The sequence below is a fragment of the Pteropus medius genome, unplaced genomic scaffold (assembly GCF_902729225.1).
Source record: "Pteropus medius unplaced genomic scaffold, Ma_sr-lr_union100, whole genome shotgun sequence".
Lineage (NCBI taxonomy): Eukaryota > Metazoa > Chordata > Mammalia > Chiroptera > Pteropodidae > Pteropus > Pteropus medius.
The window spans coordinates 29,367,164-29,393,953 of NW_024340696.1; the positions used below are offsets into that span (position 1 = coordinate 29,367,164).

The 26,790-nt window shown below is 41.8% G+C and overlaps 1 protein-coding gene across 2 annotated transcripts in view; it reads right to left on the reverse strand.

Annotated features, from left to right (window-relative positions):
- The window catches only part of FYN (FYN proto-oncogene, Src family tyrosine kinase), a 202,813-nt gene extending 176,644 nt beyond the window's left edge, over nt 1-26,169 (reverse strand). The window contains exons 1-2 of one of the 2 annotated variants that reach the window (XM_039870535.1): nt 25,695-26,169; nt 313-352 (exon numbers count right to left, since the gene is read on the reverse strand). The gene's annotated coding sequence lies outside the window, so the exon portion shown is untranslated. The remainder of the gene's footprint in view (nt 1-312; nt 353-25,694) is intronic. The other variant, XM_039870540.1, reaches the window with a different exon arrangement.
- Between the last annotated feature and the right edge of the window lie 621 nt (nt 26,170-26,790).

Sequence of the window (26,790 nt, forward strand, 5' to 3'; positions counted from 1 at the left end):
CTCACCAGCCCCTGATGGCTCATAGCCACAGAACAGCTGTTCCATTCCATTTCTGGGGTGGGCAGATATATCCTATAGCTAAAACATATGTTCTCATACTTACCAAAGTTTAGTGTTACAAGTAAGGGAAAGGGAAAAACAGCAGGTTCACCCAAGTGAGCTAAGACTTTCTATTTCATATACCATCTCCATCTCTAACTCTATCCGTCTCTTAGAAAACTAAGTTCAAGGTAGACCAAGTCCTGGAGCCCAATAGGAAACTCTTTTTAATTTATAAGGAATGTGCTCTCAGTGCGAAACTTGTCAACTTACTATTTCCACGTCTAGATCAGCATCCTGCTTCTTCAGAAAACTGTAGAAGAAAAAAAAAAGGCATCAAAAGGGAACTGAGCACTCTGCCTGCAAACCACCCACAAAAAACCACCATAGAATTTCCATTTGCTACAGACAATTGACTTGCCCACAAATTTTTTTCTCATTTGCACAATTGTTGCTAAGTCACAGTTGCCAGAAACACCTGCCTAAAATTGCAAAGACCTAGCCCTGTACCACCAAAGGAAATCAGTATCGGATTTTAACTTTTAGGAGCCAGGAAAGGTAAGAATGGAAGTCTTGGATGAGTACACACACACACACACACACACACACACAAATACACCCTTCCTCAGAGTATTTACAACATTCCACATAAAAGTGAGCCTTTCCTGTTTGTTCAAGCCACCTTTTGGCTTAAATCTCCCTCCTCTAAATTAGTAGTGTGTATGTGCCCCACTTTCTTACCTGAATGTGGTGGCTCACCTGTCAAACAGCCTCACCCAGATTCTATTGGGGTTTTCCCTGGGGAGGCTCACAGTGGGAACACACTGGTTGCCCTATAACCAAATAGAGTAATTTGATAGTATGAGAACTTTTCGCCAAAGGGAACATATAGACAGTGAAAGTCTGACTTCCATTCTTGCACATTTCCACAGAGGTTTAAGAAGGTTGTCATTCTGATTTATCGAATGGAATTTTTATTTGCAAGCTGAAAAATTTCTTCATCTGCCCCAGAAAGAGCACTTGGAGAATCATTACTCTGTACCAAAGTAATGAGGAAACTGAATCTCTTATGCATACTGTACAATGCAGTCACACAAGATGCCCAATTCAACAACAGGCTTTGTAAGAATGAGCCTTCACTCCATGGCACTTTAGCAACCATTACCAAAGGAAAAACTGAAAACCTCTTTGGAGCTGCTGGCTCACTACCGCACAAGGAATCTTATCCATATATATAGAGAGAGCATTATCTGATTCCTTTTTCAGGCTCACTAAACAGATGGAGTTAATTGACAAAGACAATACATATCTACATCATCCTACAGCCATGAACCAGAAGGATGTCACAGCTTTAACTTCAAAGACTCCCAGCAAGCACACGTGACCTCAGATATTTTTAGGCACCAGCTCCATTGTTTCAAAGAGGATACGGATGGTTGAAACAGAATTGCCTAAAAGTAAAATTCACATGGCAACCCTGTCTAGAATGAAGACTGGCATTCGTTTTTAAAGCCAGATATATCTTTCTTAAATTAAGGCTTTATTTCTGAAAAGTTGAGAATAAATAAATTTTGCTCATCAAATGTTTCAAGTGAAATAGAGATACATTTAATTTAAATGATTCCTATATATTTTTTTAAAAATCATTTTTTAAAAACCTGACCAATTATTTCCTACTTTATCTTTATTTGAAATCTAGATTTTTGGAATATTCGAGTTTTAAGTTTCCAAAGCTTAAGGCAAGACAGATCCCTCCGTTCTTCATATGTGTGTGTGTGTGTGTGTGTGTGTGTGTGTGTATGTGTGTGTGTAGACACAAAATTGCATATGTAATTATACAGACATTTTAAATAGTTGACTATGTATTCAACTGTGGGCTTGTGGGCATTAGAACATTTTCCATGCTTTTATTCTTTCTGCTGAAGTAGTGCTGATGTTTTGTTTGAGTAACATGACTGAAGTGACCCAGATTCCCCAGTGTAAAAGGCTAATCCACAAATGTTGCAAATGTGTGATCCTCTGCAGGAATAGAAGCCAAAGGCCAAGGCCCTGACCAAAAAGGAACTACAGCAGTCCCCGCCTCTTATCCACGATTTCGCTTTCCATGGTTTGGGTTACCTTTGGTTCTAAAATATTAGATGGAAAGTTACAGAAAAAAAAATTCATAAGTTTTACATTGCACGCCATTCTGAGTAGCATATGAAATCTTGCTCTGTTCAGCCTAGGATGTGAATCATCCCGCTGCCAGCGTATCCATGCTGTATACATTCCCTGCCCATTAGTCAGTTAGTAGCCATCTCGGTCATCAGATCCACAGTGCTTGTGTTCAAGTAGTCCTTATTTTACTTAATACTGGCCCCATACTGTAAGAGTAGTGGTGCCAGCAATTTGGATATGCTAAAAAGAAGATATAAATTATACGCATGCATAGGAAAAAACATCGTATATATAGGGTTTGGTACTAGGCCATGATTTCAGGCATCCATTGGGGCTCTTGGAACATATCCCCTGAAGATAAAGTGGGACTACTGTAGTCCCAACTATTTAGATCAGATCAAATCTTCCATCTTTGGAGGATTACATCAAGATTTTTACTTTTAGAGAAAACTCGAAATAAAAGTGAGAAGCCCTCAACTTTGAGCTCTCTGATATAGCCATCCCTCCAGCCCCCACCGCTCTTGTATTTCCAAATACCTAGGGGACGTCTCTGATAGGCACCTACCAAAGGCATCTTCCAACTGACAGGGCAGGCAGAAGGATAACCAGACGGTCATAGGGGCGTAGGCCACATGTTTAGAGAATGGCAAAGAGGCTTGGTAGTGCTACAGGGTAGAGAAGGGAGTAGAGGATGGTGGAGGCTGGTGGGTGAAATGTGGGAAAGTAAGGCAGAGGCCAGGTTGTGAGAGATGGCACATGCAGCTAAGAAGTCAACCAGTTAGGGGCACACTTCTGCACTAACCAGTGCATTTTCAACCTGCCTCTGTCCCAGGAAAAGGCAGAAAAAGAGACGCAGCCCCCAGCATATTCCTGGGCTAAGGATCATCATTCCAATCTTACCAGCCCTGCTAGATAAGTATAATTTTCTCCTAATTGGTCTTCAGGGCCCAGGATAAAAATCACTTTTTCACTCTTGTTTCCTTTGGTTCCACTTCTATGCAGAACTAGATTTTCCTCTCCTCTGTGTTCTTATAGTACTTTATGCAGTACCTATTCCACTGTCTCCTCTGCTCGAATGCCAGCTCATCTGTGGCCAGGACACACTGAGCACAGTGCCTACCACAATGGGGACTAGTGTCATCTCTGCTGATGGAGGGGCGAAGGGTGAAGAGGGGTGGTGACAGAGTAGCTAATGAAGAAATGACTGACAGAAAGGAAGGAATGAAACTGCACTAAATCAAGCTGACCCTGCTCCCTTCTGTATGGATCAGTAGCAGTATGTGTTTGGGAGAGAGGGTGTCCCCACACATCAAACACAACGTATACACAACCAGAAGATATCCTTTCCTTTAAATTTTGTCTTGTGTCTTTAGTTATAAATAAACAATAATGACCTAATCTGGAGATTCTGCTGTTGTTTTTAATATTACCCAGTGTTTTCCCTTTTAGTTCAAAATGTGACTGAGAAACTGAGATTTAATACATTAGAGTCACAATCATGTCTCATATGCGATGAAGATTTACGGGCCATGATGAAGCCAAGGTTTCAATCCTGGTTTAGATTTTGGTTTCATTATTTTAAGAAAAGGAAGATTGAGAGATAAATCAGGTATGCTTCGCTCTTGCCACAGACTCTTCTCTATTCCCAAGTCAACCCTTTTTATTACTTGCAAAAGGTTTAAAATATTCATTGACCTGCCGAAAAACATCTGCACATTACCAGACACGTCTTCACATATTCACATCTGAATGGCTTCTTTCTGCTCCAGTGATCATAGCTCTATTCAATCAAAACTAAACTGAGAATCTCAGACTGTACATGGTGTGATGTCAGGGCAACTGAGGATAAAACAGCCATTTGATAGCAACTTCCATATCAAGCATGTCAACAGAAGCAGTGTCCCTTCAGTTATTCTTAACTTAGGGTCCAAGGCACAAAAAAGACCAGGCAGGGCCAGACTCTGCCACAACTCCAAAGAAAGCTGAGACACACACAGAGCAGACACAGAAACTCCTCAATGTTCTCTGGCAAAGGGGTGGCCCCTGGCTCCCTGCCTGAAGCCCAGGAACAGGCCCACTCTCACAGTGGGTTCCCAGAGGCCTCCACAGCTGCACAGACACGCAGTGCAGTGTTTGGGGACCATCCACACTCAGGGCACCACAATCTCCTGTGCGCCCCACAGCTGGGGCAGGCTCCAGAGACAGGACCCAGCTCAGACAAGGCCACTTGTTGTGGGTATCCCTCACTGTCCTGAAAAAAGTATTTTCCTCTAGCCATTCATTCTGGCCCTAGACTAGCTCATTATCTTGTGTCCTGTACACACAAACCTTCTAACAAGGTTGGAGATGGCAGCACCTCTTCTCCCATCTCACTCCACCCTTAGTAAAGGTATATGGATAAGTGCAGGTTCACAGGGCAGTGACAAAATTCGTAATATGTCGATGCCCCCGATGAGAACCTTTTGAACACTGACGTCGAGGGCACCCTTGAAGGAATTCAAAGGAAAGGGTCTAGTCTGGGGGAGGACAGCAAAGGTAGCTGGGAACACTCTCGAGTCTCACGCACTGGGAGGATATCATGGGACTTGACCAATGTCGTATATACTTTATCCTACCACCTCAATCTTACTTCTTTTACATAATTATCCATTTATCTCACCGTAAAGGTAATACATGCTCACTGAAAATCTAGACCTCCTCTTATAATGCTGGAGCTTTTCCCTCCAGCCAGTTTTTCTATGCACATATAAAAATCTTAACACTGTCCTACAGCACCTCCACCTTGCACATCACAACCAACAGCACATACCACTTACTTTTGAAAGACACAAACATAAGAAGGAGGCACCCCAAATGTGAACAACGAACCGAGTGCAATTAACTACAGGGTCTATTTCAATTAGTAAAGTGCAAAATGTAGGCTCTACCACCTAATGGTGCTTCTCACCACTGACCTATAAATTCTCACCACTGACCTATAAATTCTGTGTTTTAGAACACAGAATTTTAGTCCACAGCCAGGGAGGAAGCAGTCGGCTTGGAAACCAGTTACACTCCTAGCTCTGCTCTTTATTTATCTGCTCTGTGAATGGGTGGAGGAAAGGGACTGCAGCAAGAGTCACATGTCAAAAAACCCACAAGGGCCAGGCCAGCAGGTTGAATAAATGAATAAAACAAGTGAGATGGAGCTGGGGTGAGCTGAAGAGCTCTTCCCCACCCCACGAGGACAGCTGCAACCCTGCTTGGGCAGGCTTATTCAGGAGAGAACGCAGGCTTAGGTTTGCCAGAACTTCCTATTTTTTTTCGAAAGAAACTGGAAATCTCAGTTTTTATACAAGACTGCACCATTTAAGTGTTTGTTCAATTTTTTAAATGTACCATGTGGTTCAACAAAACATAAGTGACTGTATTATCCAGGCCATAGACTGATTTGCTATCTTTATAATTCATAAGATCTATTCTGTGGTCTCTCTTTCTATTAAATAGGAAGTTGACTGCTATCTGCCCTCCACTCAGGGTTTACTGAAGAGCACAGAAGGGGGTTTTTATTATCATGTAACAAAATAATCCAAGCACATTCAGATGCACAAAGTAGAATAACACTACTCCTTTAAAAAAAAAAAAAAACGAGGTTTACACAAATGCTCATACATGGGCTTGATGTTTGTTAGAATTATTTGAAATGTACACTTAGGCATGTTAGCTTCTAAATAAACAAAAGAGGTAAATTGTAATAGCCTCAGAGGGCGAGGGCGTGACCAACTGGATCAAGCAGTGGGGTGAAAGCCTGGCTGGAATGGCTTTGATTTTCAAACAAACGCTGTGTGGAGAGAGCTAGTGTAGACACTACCTTCCAAGAAGCACTGCAAGAGAGGGCCGCAGAGAAGTGGGTGGTTGCCAGAAGAGAAGGCAACAAAGGAAAATCTAACGTATTTTAAAAATGGATGAAATCACAAGTGTTTGTACGTTGGTGGAATGCATCACGTTAAAGCAAACAAACAAAAAAATGTGAGTACCAACTAAAGGAATCGTGTCAGTGAAATACGAGACAGTGTTGGGTGCAATAAAAATTTTATTAGTAAAGGTTAAGAACCCAAGATCTAGTTATACAGGTTTTCCTAAACAAGAAGTAAGGAAGAAAAGAAAAAAAATCTTTACTACAACACACATTGCCCCACATTTTATACTGTGCCATTTCCGTATTTGTCCTTTTTAGCCTACTTCTAGCACAGTCTCTCTTTGCTAAAATACATTAGTTGCCATGGAAACGATGTCATAGTGTGTGAAACCATTTACTGTCCTTGGAAAGGCATTCATGATGAAATTGAACAGTAGTATGTTTTAAAAAGAGATCCAACAGAAAGCAGTTGTGTAAGAACACAAGATCTCCAAATCATGACTTCAAAGTAAATAGTCTTATACCACTAACATAATATGTCCCAGTTTCCCCCAAATCAGCCAGAGAAGCATTTTTCCTCTTCACGTATGCCAAGTGTATCTAAAACAAAATCTCTGACCTAATGTTAGTGAGAACAATAGACTCCCTATAATTCACACTTACCTCCCCCAGTGGGAGGGGTTGGAGATAGGAGACTTGTAGCATCAGAATGGTTTACAGGCATCACAACACCTCTGCTAATGGGGAGGATTCATTCAGTCCTGTGATACATTCTGCTGTTTAATTTTGTTGTTAGTGATAGAAATAATATTTAGGATGTAGAAATTTGAACTTGACTTTCCTTATTGTTATGGATTAGCAAGATACTCCTTTTTTTTTCTTTCGGCAACTCATGTTTGTTCCTTTGAGAAAATATATTAAGCAGACTGGCAAAGAAAACAGACAGGCAAGGTGTGGGTCCCCTAGAAGCTTGAAATCTAGTGGAGCCAGCTGGAAGAGTGTAGCAGCATGAAAGGCCTCCTGGGCCATGGTGAAGAAGTGGACTTTATGCCAACTGTAATAGGAAGACAGTGAGGGGTTTTGCCCAGCAATGTGATCTCACATAGATTTTTGAAAGCTCACTCAGCTGTTGTGGGAAGTAGGATTGGTAGTCAACAGCAAAGGATGGCAGAGCTGTAGTGTTATCAGAATCATCCAGATGTAGGGGATGGTGCAAAGCAGATGGAGAAATGTGATCTCTAAATAGGATGACCTTACACCTTGGCTTGTTTGTGAAAGTGTTAGATTACACCTATTGTTCCAGCAGCCCATCGGCTTAAGCATTTGTCCAGATGTGCAATTATTAATAGTTGCATTAAAATGCGCCAAGATTGAGTCTAGTAACCTCCACTTTGCACGTCCAGCTTCTGCCATAGTCTTGCCTACCAGGAGGTGAGACAACTGCACAGAGAAGAGATATTTCACCTTAACATGTGATTAGATGAAAGGTGACCGATGACAAGCCATCTCTTTTCCTGTCCTTTCCGATCTTGGCGTAAACACCTCCAATGCAGGATGCTGACCAGTAAAACAAAGGGCACTTGGACATGAGCAGCTAAGGACAGCTAACTTCTCTCAGTCTCAATTCTACTAGACACTGGATGCACTGGCCAGTTGTGCTGTGACCTATACTGCAGCCTGAGATGTAGAGAACACTGGGCAGAAGGGTCAATAGGAATCATTGAAAGTTACAGGTTAGGTATACATGAAATATTTGTGGGAAATAGGTCTTCTCAAGAATGGTGTGAATGCTCTCATTACAGTGTTTTTGTCATTTATTGATAGTTATGCTGTTTTACTTTGCCATATCCCTTTAGCAGCAATGAGTTACAAAAGAAAAAATATAAATTTAATGAGAAAACGATTACCAAATTTCTGTTTTTCAAGAAAGGTGATGATGAATGTTAACTGACACAAAACGTTTGTTGGTGTTTATTATCTCCCATAGAAGCCGTAGTGATATCATTCACTACATAAATCTGTTAAAGAAACATCAGCAACTACTTCAAATGTTACTAGTTATTGTAATAAGACTGTGCCTGAGGATGGCAACTTAACACCTGCAGTAATGGAAGGTTCACTGACACAGTACTCTAGGAAGCACGGACTTTCTTTTAGATCAAATAGCTGCTTTTCTAAGTGGACTCTGCTCATTTTTGAGTTCAAGTTTTTTTGTGCCCATCTGAAAAAGTAAAGTGATAGTTTTAATTTGTTGGTTTCATTAGCAGAAGAAAAAAAGTCACAAACAGTTAAATGATTCCAGCTTTATGTTAGTATTAACAGGTATTTTAAGCAGAAAAATCAATTAATTCCACTAATGGTTAAATTTCTTTTCCATCTATTTCCTGGGATCAAAATAAAGCTTGTAGAAGTTCATTCTGTCACAAGTGAAACATCTCACGTTATTGTGAACACTACTGGAAATTGTGAAGAGTTTAACATAAGAGATGAAATTATTTGCTTTTGCAGTATAATACAAATACAACTTTTGTGATGCTAAAAACAATTGTCTTTCCTAAATCGAGAAACTGATGGAGCAGAAAGTTACTTGAAATTGGGTATGGTTTACACATAATTCATAACTGCATTCAAAAAAGTGGCTATATCCTACCAAATGCAAAAAGAAACTACAGATGGAGCAATTTACAAAAAAAATTAGAAAAACTGAACCACAAAATTTTTGTGACAGAATGTTTCGTGAATACAAAAAACACTTCGGCATGGTAGTACATGTCTTCTATTTTGCCACCTGTCATCATCAACCAGGTTTTAGAAATAAATGCTTGAGAAATGACTCTCTGAGTCCACGTAGGTGTGCCATAATAGTATAATAGATGAATCCTGTAAGTTCGGGTGCATTCTGTTTCCAAACAGTCGAAACTCTTTGATCAAAGCAGTGACACTTCAGCTTTTAAAGCCTCTAGCCAATAGCAGTTTTATTGAAAACAAAGCTTGCAAATTGGATGATGTTGAAATTTATCCCAACAAAAGGAAAGGAGGGACGGAATACATCAAATTATGAGAACTCAAGTAGGGTCCAAGATTTAATTCTGAAATTTTATTTTATTTTGGAGTATCTTGACTTGTAGAAATCTTTTGATGGCGATCCTAGTTTTAATTGACTACATTTATATTCCATAGTAGAATGAAGTGAAATTATGAAGATCTATGATTTAGTGTCATCTAAATTTAATAAAACATTCAAAAAGACCATAGATGAATTTATTTTCATCAGTTTTGTCTTGTAAAAATATTTGCTGAAGATAAGAATCGTGAATGGAGGTAAAAGACCTGTGATAATATTCGGGCTAAAATATTTACAAATTGCAATATGAAAAAAAAATAGTCTGAAAGAAGCCTCCATTTAGCAGAATTTTCTCTGTTCACGTGTATCTGTAGAGAGACCTATCTTCTCAGTTAATAATATTATGATGTATACATAAATACCAATTGAAGACAGTAACAATTTCAAATACTAACTATAAAACAGAACTTTAAAGGAGACTACAGACAAGTCCATGAGAAAATTAAGAACAATTCATTCTTCATAAAAAAAAATCAGTGACATGGATATTAGAGACATATGGCTAAAAAGCTAAGGTGAGTGAATATGTACCAAGAATAATTATTGTCTTATATTCTTTATAAAAAATTTTAGATAATCTTTATAAAAAGTTTTTTTGCTCTAATATATATATAAACATGTTTTTAAATTTTAGAAATTTTGAGATTTTTTGAATAAAACTATTTCGTAGGTCCAAAATATTATAAAAATGATCCATCAGTTAATAAATCGATATTTTAAAAATTCTATAATTTTAGTTATTTTAGTGACTCCTTTCAATAAATGATGTGGTCCCTCATCTCTGGCTCTCTTGGCTCCCCGCTATTGACAGATGAGGGAAAATATGAGATGTATTTATATTCTGAGAAGATGTGCTCATAGCATCACAGTAATTTTCTGGTATGAAAATACATAAGCAGTATCCCAACAAACAACTTCCCACCTCACTCCACCCCACCAAATGCACACTTTTAAAGAAACACTAAAGAGTTCCCTTCCAAAATTACTAGGTATTTCAAGAAACAGCAGGTTTTAAAACATCTTCTTAAATACGGCATCACCCTTGCATGAATGTCAAAGAGAAATGAAATGTAATTAAAAAGAGCTCACTAGTTGTTGTTTTTTTTCCCCCTCTCTCATTTGAGTGTTCTGGTAACTACTCATGAATTATATCTGGAAATGAATCCTTCTATAAACTTATGTTTTATTTAGTCCATGAGGATAGAATAAAAAATGAAGAGTTTCTCTCCTTAGTGTCCGTCAGAGACTATAATTTCTAGTATTTACTCTGATATCTTTAAAATATAGAACGGTAAGATCACGCCCAGTAAAAATTCTCTTCTTGTCTATCTCCAGCATCGCAGTAAGTTCATTAGAGAAAGGCCTGAAATTCTTTTGTTTTCAATAATTTTGTTATTTTTCAATTATAGTTGATATACAATATTATGTTAGTTTCAGGTGTACAACATAGCAATCAGACACTTACGTAACTTACAAAGTGATCACCCTGATAAGTCTGGTACCCATCCGAAACCACACATAGTTATTACAATGTTATTGACTATATTCCCTATGTTGTACTTTATATCGTTGTGACTGTTTTTATAACTGGCAATTTATACATCTTAATCCTTTTTTCTCTTTTTCACTTATTTCCCCAAGCCCCCTCCCAACTGGCGACCTTCAAAATGTTTTCTGTACCTATCTGTTTTGTTCATTCAATTATTTTGCTTTTTAGATTCCACATGTAAGTGAAATCATATGGTATTTGTCTGAGAAAGGCCTGAAATTCTAATGCTTTCCACTGACTTGAGGCTCCATGGCAACTTAAGGTCCATCCTCCCAGGGCATTAGGAAGAACTGCTGCCAGCTAAACGACAGAAAGCCCAAATCCCTACTACACTTCGTGATATCTGGTGGATAACTGTGCTCCTTGAGAAGACAGATCTTCCCATGTCTTGCTCAAGATAAACCTAGTACAGGTATGCTAACCAATAATTTACTCAAAGGAAAAAACATACTATAAGAATACAAGTAAGTAAATTTGCCACAGCAGTAGTAGCAGCAGCATGTTTAACACAGCTCAAATACAGTGTGGCAGATTTGAAATTTACACTTACTACTCAGCTATATACAAAAGATGTTACTTCATTTCTCCGTAGTTGAATTCAACTTGATCATGACCATTGCATTCCTGCTCATGGTAGAAAGAACAATTTTGCTGCTTCCAGATAACTTAATTTCTTCAGATTTAAAATTGTAGTTGCTTCAGGGCAATTAGTCGAATTTAATTCATCTCAAACTGCCTCTCAGGGCTGTGCTACTTTCCTTTCCCCTTCTTCCCTCAGGGAAGATTATAGACCACCACAGGATGGGGAGAGGACCTGATCCAGGCTCTGCCCTTCAAGAGCTCATAGGCTTCCTCGGGATGTCACATCCCTTTGTCTTATGGGGTTGGCCTGATTCTGTTGATGTGACTAGTGTATATCTGCAGTCACGAGCCCAGCCTGCCTCTAGCAGGGGAGATCAGCACAGTTCATCTTGTGCTCTCTTTATTCAGACTCCAGGCCTCTCCCACCTGGCTCCCTCAGCACCTCCATGTTTGCCTGAAGGGGCCTGCTTGCAGGACCGGCAGGGTTTCTCCTCTGCCACATGGAACTCAGAGGGGACACCAGCTCAGGGCTTGTTTCTGTCTAAATGTGCCCCACTGCAGGGTGCATTCCAAGGTGTTTTTGTTCCAAGTTCCAGCAGGACTCAGGGTACAAGTCTCTTGGTGCAGATTCTCTTTCACTCACTTGGAATGGAGGATGCCAGCCACCCCATCATTTTCTTATTTCTAGTCTCCTCCGAATCTCTCTAACCCAGAAAGGTACTTCCTCCTTCCTGCAGCCTCCCTCCTGCATAGCTTACTGTACAATATATGCTGGACCTTCTGAGATCTGGCTCCTTGGAACCCACAAATCGTTTCTCTTCTAACAAAGCCTGCCTCTTTTAAATAAAGGCCTGGGCTAACGCTGGTCTCTGAAACATGCTTCAAGGCCTGTTGTGGAAGTCAAAAGCTGAACAATGTCTTCTTTGTCTCAGACTATAGTCTGTCCTCCCCCTAAAGTAATGGAATCCTTAGCCTCAACGGGGAGACTCCCAGGGCAACAAGAATTAGGAGGAAGAGAGAGTAAATTGAATATCAGTTCAAAATATTATCTCCACTAAATCAGCTGGTCAAAATGCAAGATCTCAGAAGTCTCAGAATACTCATCCAGGATTTTAACACAAGTACAATGTACAGACATGTCATTCTTCTAGAAGACACCATTTATACATATTTGAACCAAGGGGAAAAGAAGCCTATGCCTTTCCATTTCTTGACTTCTCTACATCTAATGTCCTGAATCTCTATCCTACGGTTAAGTGGAGATCCACTGAAATCAAAGCCGCCCTTGTTCAGTATCGTTTTAGAACTTTCCACTTCCCTGGGTTTCCTCTTCCTGGGGCCTTATCGCCTTTATCTCTCCACCTCCACACCTACCGTGTTCACTCATCACATCCCTAAAATCTCAGAGCCTTCCTTCATTTAGCCATCACCCCAATTCCAGCTCACTCCCCATCTTGTCTGAACCCTACTTTCAGCCAATTCAATTGCTATTTTCTTTAGTCTCATTAAAACATCCCTCTCACTTGATTATTCAAACCAGTTCTCAACTCTAGGTCAGATTTTCCATGCCAAAGTGATAAGTATTATTAGGCAAAGTCACAAAACTAGACTAAAGGGAACCATCAAAAATACCTACAGATTCCAATGGGGCCTCACGGTTTCTCTGTAATACTTTCTATTCATCTATTACCACATTATCCTGTATTTTTGTGGCTGTTTGGATTTTTTCTAGATTCTCCAAGCCCCTCTCTCATCTCAAAATCTTCCACTCTCAATGATGGCTTAGCTTCCAATTTTATTGAAAAGTTTCAGGACACTCCATACCTTCAACCTTCTTTCTTCTCACATAAAAATTTCACTGTTCATCCATCTTACAGAGATAGTTAAAAATCACACATGTAAAGTACTGTGCCTGCCCTTTAGTAGGCATTCAAATTTGTAAATATCTTTGTCATTTGTTCCTTCTCCCTCTGAGCCACTGCTAATTTTTATCCCTTTCGGGGCTATCATTGATTAAATGGTGGCCCCCCCCCCTAAAATATGTCCATCTGGAACCTGTAAATGTGACCTTATTTGGAAAAAGGGTCTTTGCAGATGTAATTAAGTACCTCGAGATGAGATCATCTTAGGTTAGGGTGGGCCCTAAATCCAGTGAGTGACAAGCGTCTTTGTAAGAGAGAAGAATGCCATGTGAAGATGGAGGCAGAAATTATAGGGATGGGTCTATAAGCCAAGAAAAGCCCAGGACTGCCAGCAGTCACCAGAAGCCGGGCAAGAGGCATGGAACAGAGTCTCCCCTCAGAGTCTGCAGAAAGAACGAACCCTGCTAACACCTTAATTTCAAGACTTCTGGTCTCCAAAACTGTGAGAGATGCTTTTGTTGTTTGGGGTAATTTTTTATGTCAGCCACAGGAAACAAATACAAGGGGTCCTTCTATAAGTACTATGATCTCGCCCCTACCAACTCTTTGTAGATCCCCTTCCATCCATTACCAACCTTACCAACATCACTCTCTGTAGTGGATGTTTCTGCATGTTCTAGTTCATTCAGGAGGCATTGAGGGAGAGTACAGCTGAGTGTCCTGACAGGAGGCACAGAACAAGGCTTTTCGCATAGTAGCCATTCTGAATCTCAAGTGCACAGAAAACTGTTGTGGGGGTGGAGGCCAGGATGTTTCCACCCCCAGAAATAGGACCTCTGTCACAGCTAGGCATGTGAAATCAGAGAAGGCAGCAGGGCTTGCCTTGGACCCCCAGATCGTGGACTCTCAACATTTTTCTTCACTGGACTCTTTCCATATGGCATGTTTGGGCCAAGATATAATCCGAGAATGTTTGGGGCTGCAGTTTTCCAAGTGCCAATTTTCCTCGCATCACACTTAGCTACAAACCAACTAGAACTTCCCAGAAGTTACTGGAACCCACAGAGACATCCGGTTCTGCTCCTTATGCTATAGTCCTTATAGGTTCTTTCCAGCCACACCTCATTGGCCTTCTATAATCAATTCTTGGCCTCTGAGAGAACTACCATCAACTCTTGGTAGTGTGAAATCAAGAATCTGTTGAGTAAGACTACAAGACAGTGAGAATTATATGGTCAGTCACACTTATATGAAGAGTGTGGTACAGCACATTATCTATGCTTTGGCCCTAATTTGCAGACAGGACTAGGAGTTGGGATCACTGCACTTTCACCTAAGGAGATGGAACACAAGGTAGAACCTAAAACATTATGTACAGCTAAAATCTGAATTCCAAACCATGACTCTGAGGATCTGCCAATGCAGAAGACCTAATATATTTAGCTACAAGAAGAAAATTTATTCAAGAGGCATCTTACTTCTAGAAGTACTGAAAACACTTGTAAGACCTCCAAATTTGGAAGCTTAGAATCATAATTAATCAGCATTTAATAAATACACAGTTCAGGGCAGTGTTACATACTCAACACAAAGCAAATTAAACAAGGTGGGCCTTTAGCCTTCTAATAGCTTCTGAAAATGGACAATATTGACACTAACACATATGAGAGTGAGTGAACATGAATAAACTGGATAAATACATGAAGTAGTGACATTATATGCTAGCCAAGGGCAAAGTGCATTTTGTCAGTGGTATGTAATTGGCTACATTTAAGGTAGAGGTTGTGGCGGTGGGGAAGAGGGCAGGAAAATCAGTGCAATCAGACAGTGCACGGTTAAGGAAGGAAAAACAATTCACTACCACTTGCCAAAGACCATAATGGCATTTCAAACCACACTGAAACACAAGTACCCCCTTTCCCCATCTTGGCTGCTGCAGTTGGTCTGAATCCACAGAGAGTGTTCTTCTTGGTCTCCATCCCTCAGATACATTAAACCTGGCATCCAGGTGAGGGCTAGGCAGGGGAAGCCATTAATGAGGAACCACAGAGAGCTACTCACAGGTAGCTGAGAAGACTCTTAATGAATGGCTGACAAACATTGCCTGTTGTGTTGCTGTGTCTTTAGTTACAGAAATTACTTGAATAGTCCCCTCCTCCACAACCGTGGAAGACATTTTATGAGGTTTATTTTCAATCATTCTTTTGAAGGATACATAAACAGAAGCTGTGACTAGGATACAGTGTGAAACTGTTACTTTGTAGGACCTTAAGTATAGGATGGAACCCTCCCTTCCCCTGCCAAGGAGATTCTTCAGATGGTGCCACTACCAAATGAACAAAACTAATGTATAGAGAGAAAGGCACTCCCACACTCAAAGCTAGGTTTTGTATGGCTGAGGGATGCAGTTAAATGCTACTTTGAGAGGTCCAGAAATGGGCAGTGCATAACAGGTGAGCATCTGCTTTCTCTCGTTCCCCAAGCACAACACTGGCAGTCCATTCTGTTATTCTTCCATCTTCCATCATTTACTACTGTATTCTTTCAGTTTCCTCCAGATTTTGGAACAGTCTACATTTACCCTGGTCTTGGACATCACTGTGCACTACTGGTGACTTCCTATTGTTTTTAATGAAAATCTTCTTGATGAAAACCTGATGTCAGAGGGCAAGGAAATAACTATTTCCTTGACCACCCTCAATTTTTAACAAAAAACTCAAGATTAAGAAAAAAAAGATCTTTAAACACATATTCTGCAAATGTCCTAAAACAATCTGGGACATTCACTGAACTTAAACCATGCAGGTCAGTAGAGAGTGAATCTGGTGTCATCAGAAACTACAGGAGCTCATCCTCCAAGGAGATGCCAGCCTAGCCCCACGATGGCCAGGAAACCCACTATACATTCCAGTGCCCTGCCCCAAGGCCTGTCTGAATAAAGATCTGCTGAATATTTACACTATGGCATTGCATTACATGCTATGGAAAGCCAAACAATGGGGGAGGGTGGCAGCAAACAGTATTTTTATATGTATGGGGCAAACAGTCTCTTTAGAAAACAGTTCCCATGAATATAGGTAGCTAGGAGACCTGGATTCGAATCTAAACCAAATTAATAACTGGATGTATAACCTTGGGCAAGTCACAAAAATTCTCTGCACCTTGAACTCCTCATATCAGGATTTAACTAACAACATAAGGCATCATTTATTAGGAGGCAATCAAGAGACATAAATGTTCAATGCAAGAGAATGAGAGCAGGGGAAACTTTCCAGAGTTGGTATTCCAACTGGGCCTTGAAAAATGGATAGAATTCTGAGGGAAGGAGGGGTTAGGGGATTCTAGAAAATGAAAACAAAGGTTGAACATATATTCCATATTAATGATATAGTAGATTGACATCTGGTTAATGTAGTGGTGAATGAGGCGAGCCAGGTATGGCTAAGAATGTGAAGACAGTGGAAGGCATTGAATGAAATTTGGCCTTTCTTCTCTTCATTAGGCTGTTAATAAAGGAACAAGGCCAAAGAAGCAGTATCTACATCAGCTGACATTCATTTTGACATGGATCAACACCTCCTCACTCAATCTACAAAGTATAGGAGTGAAGCAACTGAAACGTTATTTGCAAACCACAGGAGAGCCTGAAGGACATAACAAACTGAGAGAATACAGAGAAGTATTCAGAGAATTGACATTTTCAAGTAGGAGACAATGGTAAAAGATACAAAATGACAAAACGTTAGAGTTCATCGATAATTCAGCTCCTGTATCTGAAAACAATGAGGTACTCTGTTTGTATTTCTAGGAGGTTAGATAATAAACTAGACAACAAAAAGGTGAAACCCTGAAAGCAAACAAGAGAAATTATTAACAGAAATCAGTGCTTTTAAAATATCCTTGTATGCATGTGCCTAGCTGTAGGCAACATATCACACAACTTCTGGAATAAAATTAAAATGGAAATAAAAATAAAATTTTACAAGTGACAATATTTGAAATTGTTATTGCTTCTAAAAAGGTACTACAATATGTGGAAATGAAAAAACTAGTTGTTTATTTGCCTTTTCAGAATTTAAATTGGGCAGGATTTCACAGAACTACGGATTCAGAAACTTTTTCTGGGGATTAGAGAAGAAAGAATTGGGAAAAGTGCCCTGGGCTTTGTTGTGGGAAAGGCGATCTGGCTCATTTTTAATTTTCCATTAAAGCCCTACTTTTCAGTATAAAGCAGATGGAATCCTTATACAACTCCATGAAAAGCCTACTATTTTTGGGTACCTCAAAGATGGAAGCTCTGAAGAAAATGAAAGTGTTTAAATTCATCAGATAAAAATCCCACCAGCACGTTCAAAAGAAACAGGTACTTAGAAATCTTAAAAATACAAGGTAAGAGGTCTTTCTGTGATGGATTTCTGATCCCCAGCCTCCTCTGGGCTGCTGCTCCCTCTGGCTCAGGCTGATTGATGGTTTTCTAACACTTCATGGCCTGCTCTCATCACTGTGGCTGAGACTCACTACGTTTGCTTCTTTCCTCACCTCTCTGAAGCTGCCTCCCTGATGATGGTCCCATGCTCACTGCCATTCTCATATACAGAAAAGACTTCAGTGTTCAACCCTGCCTGCCCCATACCTACTGAATGAGGACAAGGGAATATGCATTCTATAAGATCCTCAGAGGATATTCATATAACTGTGGCCCTAAAGCTTTTTCTTTATCATGAGCTAAGACCTGATTCAATATATTCTGTTAGTCATTCTGCCAGGGTGGATGGAAGAACAAGGGCTGCTGTTTACTGTACATGGTCTATAAGGTACCAACTGGGCTAGGAAATGGTGGGCACTGTCTCCACCCTCAAAGTTTATAATCTCGTTTGAGAGATGAAACAGATTTGGTGTTAAGAGGATAGACTCTGGAGCCCAGCTGACTGCCTAGGTTCAGATCCCAACTCTGCTGCTTACTGGTTCAGTAACCCTAAATCACTTAACCTCTATGACTCAGTTTCCCCACATGTTACATAGGAATATTAATGACAATACCTCATGGAATAGTGCTGGGTGTTGTGTTGGGAAATACAACCACAAAAAAGATACAGTCCCTGACTTCCAAAGAACTCACAAATCAGTAGAAAAGACCAGTATCTGTCTACTTTCCTATCTAACTGACTTCACTTTGCTTTATAAGTCAGGGTAATGATGAGGAAATAATCAAGTGCCATGGGAGCCCAGAGACAGGACCAAAGTGGGGGCTACCAGAAGGTAAATCTAGAGTGGAGCCATCAGAAGAAATAAAGGTGGCTTTGTATCGCCAACATTTAACACAGAAGTAACTGCAAAGCAAAGGCGAGGAGGCTTGAAAATGGGCAAGGAGTAAGGAACCACAGTGCTGGAGCAAAAGCAGCCATGAGTTTAGGAGCAGACAGATCTGGCTTCTCTAATAATTAGCTGTGTAACGATGGGTGGGTTACCTTACCTTTCTGAGCCCCAGTCTTCCCATCTGACCAATGTGAATAATAATACCTGCCTCAGAGTTATTATAATTAAGTAAATTACTATATGTAAAGCACTTAACTAGGCCTCTGGTGTTCAATAAAAATGGTAGGTATTATTATTTTTATGGTGTATTCAGGGAGGCCTACATAGCTGTGGTATACTATGTGCTTTATTACATTATTGCACAGAGGGGAACGCAAGCACTCAGAAAAAGCCCTCTGAATTGAAATAACCAATGGGCTAAGTCTTTCCCATACTATATTTTTCTCTCCCGAAACTTACAGTTAATAGGTGCTCAATACATATTTGCCCAAACCAACTGGGTGCTGCTTGAGGTCACGGGTCTACAAGGGCAGAATATGTGATGACCTCTGCTTCCTGAGAATACCCAGGAAGGAGACCCAAGTCTGCTTCGCATCCAGAGTGAGGCACAGGCTACTCCGGAAGCAGGATGAGATGAATGAGAAAATGCTCTCATCCAAATATTACAACTCAGAGCCTTATAAACATTGTTAAAGTTTCATGAGTCAGTAAGCATTATCTTTCCTTCCCATGTTTTTATTAGGCTATAAATCTAGTTCAATTTATATCCTTCTAGGATTATTGTGTTCTAATCAAGTCCAGAGTGCCACTTATTCCTAAGTTGCCTGTACTGCATGTCACCCGAGTCCATTTGGATAATACTGTTCAGGCTACTTATGTGTTTTAGTAGCTAGAAATTAGATTTGTTCAACTAGAAACACACACAAAAAGATGTATTCTCCTAAATAACCCCAATCACCCCTTTTTCATAGGAACCAAGTCATAACTTGTGAAGGTTTTTTTTCCTACCCCGTAGTTCATTCCACCTTCAAAAAGTCATGACAACATTCCGAAGTCCGACTCAAGGAATTTACATTGCAAATAGGTTAAAATTCTGGTTATCTGACTAAAACAAAGAAACCTTTTTTATAGGGCTAACTTCAAAGGGCTTTTGTTTTTTATTCTCAAGAATAAAAAAAAGGCTGTGCATTTCTTTAGAAGACTTGCTAAAACTGCTGTTTTCCATCATACTATAGAAACTAATTTTCCAGTAAATCTTGGTTCAGAACTGGCAATCACCCCAAACTCTAAAATATTCTAAATTTCCTTTTATGCACATAATACATTTTCATCCTCCCTTCCCTAAAGGACATATATGTTATATGTATGTGTATGCATTATGTGTATGTGTTTTGTGTATATTTGTGTGTGTATGTGTGTTACACATAAATACACATACACTTTAACAACAGCAGCAAACACAGCTTTTCCCAGGTGAGGAGTACTATTCTGAATGCTTTATATTTATTAACTCAGTGACTCCTCACAGCAAACCTTTGAGGTAGGAACTATTATCCCCATTTTAAAGGTGAAGAAAGTGGGGCACAGAGATATTAGGTAAGTTGGCCCAGCTCCCACATTTGGGAGGGGCTGACCCAGGATCATAGTCCAAGTACGGTCCCAGGCCAAAAGGCTTGAAATTTGGCTCTAAGTGGTAACTTTGTGACCTTGGTCAAGCTCTTGGCTCTCCGGGCCTCATTTGTTCTCATAAGTCAAATAAACGTGTTGATCTCTATCTACATGATCACTAAGTCCCTCAGGGTTGTATGTTCTGCGGGTTTTGATACATGTTTCTACCTTGTCTGGAGAGCAGCAGAGTTTTAGACTTCTACCCTCTATTCCTCTGACGCTGCTCTGCCTGTGTTCACAGATCTTTGGTGCTAAATCCAACTATACCTGTCATTCTTAATCTTGCTTAACCTCCGGAACATAACCCTCTCTCCCTGGAAATCAGGGACACCTCTCTCCCCAGGGTTTGCCCAGTACTCTGGTTGCCCCTCTTCCATCCAGGGCCTGGGCTGCTCCTCCTTCTCCGTTCCCAGACGCCCTCTCAGCCCTGCCTGCTCTATGTACTCTCCACATGCTCCCTGAGTGATATTGCCCACACCCACAGCTCCAAGTAGTTTGCAATTTGCTGCTAATAGATTTATATTTGAGTCCTACTCCTCATTCCAGGCCCATCTATTCGATTGCTTATAAGACACCTAAACCTGAAAGTCCAAAGTGTCCATGACAGAGTCATCACTTTACACAGCCCACCCCCTGCTCTTCTTACTGAATTGTTGGTCAGCATGTCGCTCTCCATCTAATTCCCCGAGGCCCCTTCTTTTGCACTCCTTCCAATAATACTGTCTCTCCCTCTCTTATTCTGTCTCTTATACACAATTCAGACCCTAATCTATTGCTCATCTGAGTTTCCATAACTACCTTCCTTGCATCCTGACAGCCTCTGGATAATGGCCTACTGTGGCCAGATGATCTTTATAAATTAAAATCAGAACAAAGCAGCATCTCCACTTACAACTCTTAAATGGCATTCCTGACCACATTTTTATAAGAACATTCTCAGATTTTCATCTAGCCCCATCTTCTCCCTCTGTTCATCTCTCTTCCACCCCTACCCACTACGTACTACTTGCAGTTTCTGAAAAGGTCTGTACACTGGCCTTCTGCCTGCTCCTTCTGGGGCAATGGCCACCCCAAAGCACTCAACTAGGTGACTCCTACTCTTCATCTCGAAGACACCTCGTCCTCCAGCCTTCTCTGCCTGGCCACCTCACTTTCCCACCTGTTTGTGGAGGCCATGCTCCTTTCCATATGCTCCCTTGCTTCTGTGAAAATAGGAGCATCACAGCATTTATCACAGTGGCCAGAGACTTCCTCCTGCAGGTAAATTCTTGGGGCAGGATCGTACCTTTTTGCCCTTGAAGCTTCTAATTCAATATCTGGCAAATTAAAGAATGCTGCTGAATGAGTAAATTATGTATGACAATTCACAATCTCATACAGACCTATCTGTAGATCACTAGAAGAACCTAACTTAAAGAATCACACAGAGCAAATAGATTTCTAGTATCAACATGTTTTGGTTTCTCATTTTAAAATTAAATTGTATTTTTTATTATCTAGATGAGCAACAGATGGGGGTATAAATGGAAGGAATGAAGGTAGGAATTAACATTTTATTTTTATTTAAATATAAAGTTCTATTTCCCAACAACAAAGTAACAATTTCCAAAGAATGTAGACCCCCTCCCCTTAGGCATGTAACATCTTAACTAATATCATTATATCTGTATGCAATATTTTGCATATTGCCTAGTTGCTAAGAGCAAGGACTTTGAAACCAAACTGATTGGGCCTGAATCCTGAATCTACCTCTTGCTAAGTTACTTAACTTAATAATGACACTTTGTATCATTATTGTTAAGATTAGAGTTTTAACAGTGTTTGACAAATAGTAAATGCTCAATAAAAGTTAGCTATTATTTATCATTCTTATCTCCTCTAGTAGACTGTGAGCTCCTGAAGAACAAGGACAGCAGATGTATTCATTTTCACAACCTTATCTCCCAGTGCCTGGCACACAATAACATACTGGGCTAATGTTTGCAGAACCAATAAATATAATGAACTGTTTATAGCAAAAATATGTGCATTATTAAGGATGATGAATAGTACAGACAGAATTGCCCCAACAAGTTGGAGGCCTGTAGAGAACAGGGACTATTCAGAACATTAGCAGTTCACCCTACTCTGGGAGGTCTGGAAGCTCCCTTAAGTTCTTTGGAATATGCAAGGCTCACAATCACCAAGTCAGGGCAGCTATGTGATGGAGGGGACTCAGGCGAGACTGAAGATCAGGGCTAGCTGAGGCTCCCTTTCCATTAGCGTGACCGGGGCAAGAAGTTTCTCCTCTGGAATCTGCTTAATTTCCTCTTCCAATTAAGAGAAGGTAGTTCTGGTGATTTCTAAGGACCCTACTAGACACTTTGGGAGTCTAAAATCAACAGATAAAAAACTAGGTCAAAGGTGCTACTGGAGTAAAAAAAAAATCAAAGGCAACACTGGAAGCATCACATCACTGGATTTGCTGAGGGGGAACTGGTCAACTGAACTGACAAAAAAAACAAAGTGTTTTGAAACATGTTTAAAACGAACTTATCAAATCGAAAGAACAAAAGCAATGATGGGTATAGGCTCTTGGTTTCCATTTAATTTAATTCTCATCAGCCTACAAACTCCTTGAGAGCAATGACTGCTTTGTTGAGTGGCAGCATATGGCAAAGCTCCTGGCCCAAAATACATTTCTTCTTGATCTTTCATCTGGCCACATGGCCAACCTATATTTCTCAGGCTCCTCTGCAGTCAGTATAGCCACATATAACTAGCCCTTCTGTAAAAGATATAAGTGGAAGTGATGGGTGTCATTTCTAGGCCAAGGCATTTAAAAAGGAGGTGCACCCTTCCACTCCTTCTTTTGTCCTTCAGCCAGCTGAAAGCAGGTTACAATGGAGCACTGTGGGATGGTGGATCCTGGGGCCTAGAATCACTGCATGGAAGAAAGCCACCCACTGACAACAAATACCCATTTTGGACTATTATATGAGGAATAACAGATGTCTATCACTTTTGAGCCACTATAGTTTTACAGGCCTATTTGTTATAGCTGCTAACATTAGCCTAATTAATCCAGGTGCCCAGCGCATACCAAAGACCTAACTCACATTCATTGAAACAAGATAAATAAGATTCTTTCTCTCAATGTGCTGATCAACTAGTGATGGAAACAGACACATGCCAAACATAATGTCTGCTGCTGAAGTTTGAAAACAAAATTGGAGGAGAAAGGATGGAGAAAGCTTTACAGAGGAGATGACATTTGAGCTGGGCTCAAAGGTTAAATAGGACTCAAGTCAATCAGATGGAATTGGAGATTCCAGACCCAGAAGAAAGCACAGAGTAAAGGCACAGAAAGCCAAGTGTGCATTTGTTCACATTCAGCCCTATCGTTAAGTCTTTAACTTGGTCAAGAGGGTGCGAATTTACTGTGCACTGACTTTCTTTCCTGAGGATGGCATCAAACAAGACTGTTTTTACAGTATATCCATTAGTTCTATTGCTTTTTTTAAAATAAAAAGTTCCATGATAAATGTCCTTAGAAAGTGCAGATGTAAATGTTTAATGAATCATAACAACTCTTTTCTAATAAAATTCTTAAAGAACAAACTTGAGATAGTTCTATTATACAGTCAAAGAGCCATGCTCTTAGGAATCAATGGTTTCAACCTACATTATGGCATTATTGATTAAGTATGTAATAGACACTGCCTTACAAAATGGAACATTAAGCCCCAAGATTTACATTAACATTTTCTCTTTAAGAGGAACATCAAGAAGATTGTTTAGAGTTAAGTCAAAAGATTCTCTACATCCTTTGCTCATAACCAAGTGCCTCCAAAACCTGAGATAGTCAATAAACCACTTCCTCCAGAAGTCTGAGTCCCTTTGTCACTCAAGGGGCAGGAACTCAGGAGAAAGAGAGTACAAAGGGTGGAAAGTATTGCAGTCACTTAGGTGGTGAGAGGAAAGATGTGGGCATCTGAAGGCTACTTTAAAGTAGGGAAGAGACAGGCTCCAGTGGTCTTCCAAATAACAATTTAATGCTATGTTATCAATGCTCCAGGAACCTGTTTAAATAGAAGGGCAAAGCAAAACCATTGGGCAAACAAGATTTCATTTCAAAAGACTTGAGCACTCCTTAGACTTGAGAGAAGAAGCAAGTCAGGCTGCTTCATGCATGTCAAACATTTAACTCTCTGATTCAGAAACAAAATTTTCCGCTCTCACATCAATTTATCCTACCCCAGTTCTTAGTACATATGCCCCCCCCAAAGAGAGGCTTAAAACAAGGCAGGGGGCTACCTTGAAAGTAAAGCAACTCTTAAGATGGCTAGAATCATTTCCCCTTAAATCTAAGAAATACTGCAGCTGCCAGTCAACACTACCGGTCCATGAATACAGCAAATTCTAGCACCTGCCACCCTGCATCTGGGGCCATTTATTTTTTTGGTAAATGTGGCAGGAAAGACTCTCAGAGAGATCAAGTGCTTTATCTGAGAGAAAGGGAAGCCCCAGGGAAGAGAAACAAGAAGCATTGCACCCATCCTTGGGTACTTTGTGCGTCTCCTCTCCATGCACTGAAAGAGCTCTTTGTGTACACAACACACACACACACACACAATATCACACACACACACACACACACACGGCGAGTCTGTGTGATTTATTGGGGGAGGAGGGGCAAGAAGGGTGATTTTATTATCCTTCTCACTGAGTCCCAGCAAATCTCCGCCGGGGCCCAAGCTCGGTAGCCTCTTTCTGGCCCAGTCCCCTCCGCCTGTGGCCGCAGAGATAAGAGAGGGAGGCGACCAAACAAAAACAGTCATCGATCTAGGGAAGTAGAGAGGAAATCCAGCGAGCAGGGAAGGGAGGAGAAAGGAGCTTGGGGGAGAAAGGGTGGGGAGCAGAGGAAGAGGAGTGAAGGCTCCAGCACTGGGGACAGAGAGAGGGTGGGTGGTGGCACAGGAAGAGTGAAGGGGAGGATGGGGGAAGTGCAAGGGAGGTGCCAGAAATAGTCAGGAGGATGCGATGGCGAAGGAGACGGCCGTAGAAGGAGGAGGCCGAGAGGTGGAGGAGTGGGGCAGGGGTGGGGTGGGGTAGGGTGGAGAGGGAAGCAGCACGGGGCATCAATTATTAAGTGATTACATCATCCCTGACATTAAAACAACACACACAGCCCGGGTCCCCGCTGGGGGCCCCGAAAGGAGGGCGGGGGCGGAGTCTGGGCCAGCCTTGCCTGCAAGCCAATTCCTATTCTCACCCCGCGCCCGCTTGCGGGCGAGAAAATGGGCCGCACCCCGCAAAGGTGCCTCTGGCTCGGTCGCGGGAAGACTCTGAGCTGGGCCAACTTCCCGGAGCCCCGCGGGGCACCCCGGAGGCAGCGACCGAGGCCAAGCGACTGCAGAGCGGGGCCCCACAGCGAGGGCAGCGCCGCGCTGGAGTGCCCGCAGCCGGTGTTTCCGCAGCATCCGCGCGGCCTCCCGCAGCGCATCCCCGGCAGCTTACCTGTTCTGCGTTCAGGCTCGGGAACCCATGCACATGGTCCAGCGCGGCCGAGGCAGCTCGGGTGGCTCCGGCAGACCCAGGGGCCGGTGGGCCTTCCGAGAGCGTCGAGGGGGCGGCGCCGGGTGTCCCCGGCCCGGCGGCCGGATCCCCTTCTTGCAGCGGGCGGCGGCCGCCGGGCGGTGCGGCACAGGCGGCGGCTTTGTGTGCGCCCGGGGAGTCCTCCGTGCGCGGGGTGAAGCGCCGCGCGCCCGGACGGCGGAGGACGCGCTGCTCCGAGGGCAGCCTCGCCTCTGTTCCCGCGGCCAGCCGGCGGGCGGGTCTCGGCGGCCTTCCGCTCACGACGACCCCTCCTCCTCTCCCGCGGCAGCCCCCTCCCCGCCGGCTCCGCTCTTGACAGATGGTGCAAATGCAACGACGCGCCGCCGCTGCCGCGGCTGCTAGCAGCTACTCGCGCTGATGCTCCGGCCCCTCAAGCTCCAGCCCCGAGTGAAAAGTGGGAGGGACACCTTGAGAGTAGCAGGCCCCACTACCCTATCAACGGGCTCCTCGGGAGCTGCGAGCGGCGACCATTGGTGTCGGGGCGGGGGTGGGACTGAAATGGGTGGGGCCACCGAATGGGTTGAGCGTTACTGTGGCAGCGGGCATCCTAGCGTGCTGAGTGCGTTGAGAGGGGATGCGAGGTTGGAGGAGTTGTGTGTGTGTTTTTTAGAATTGTGTGGACTTGTGAGGTAGTGGGTTAGGGCGGGGAAAGGAGGGGAGAGAAGGAGTTGCAGTTTGCTTTGCGGAAGATTGCAGCTGCCACTGCAGAAAGATATCTGCCATTCTTCCCAAACTGTGGGAACCTGCCTTAAGAAAGGGCTACCTTGCCTTTCTGATTTCTTTTCATTTGAAGGTAGAAGGATAAAATATTGGTAAAGTGTTCGGTGCGTGAAAGCATTTTCTCTGATCAAACTAAAGAGTAAGGAGCAAGGTAGAAGCTCATCACAGAACCCTGGAAAAGCGAAGAGAAAACGCTGGAAACGCGCAATTAATATTATTAATAGTAAGGAAGAGGGGAAGGAGGAACTTAGGACCAACTTATTAGTCTCCTATTTTC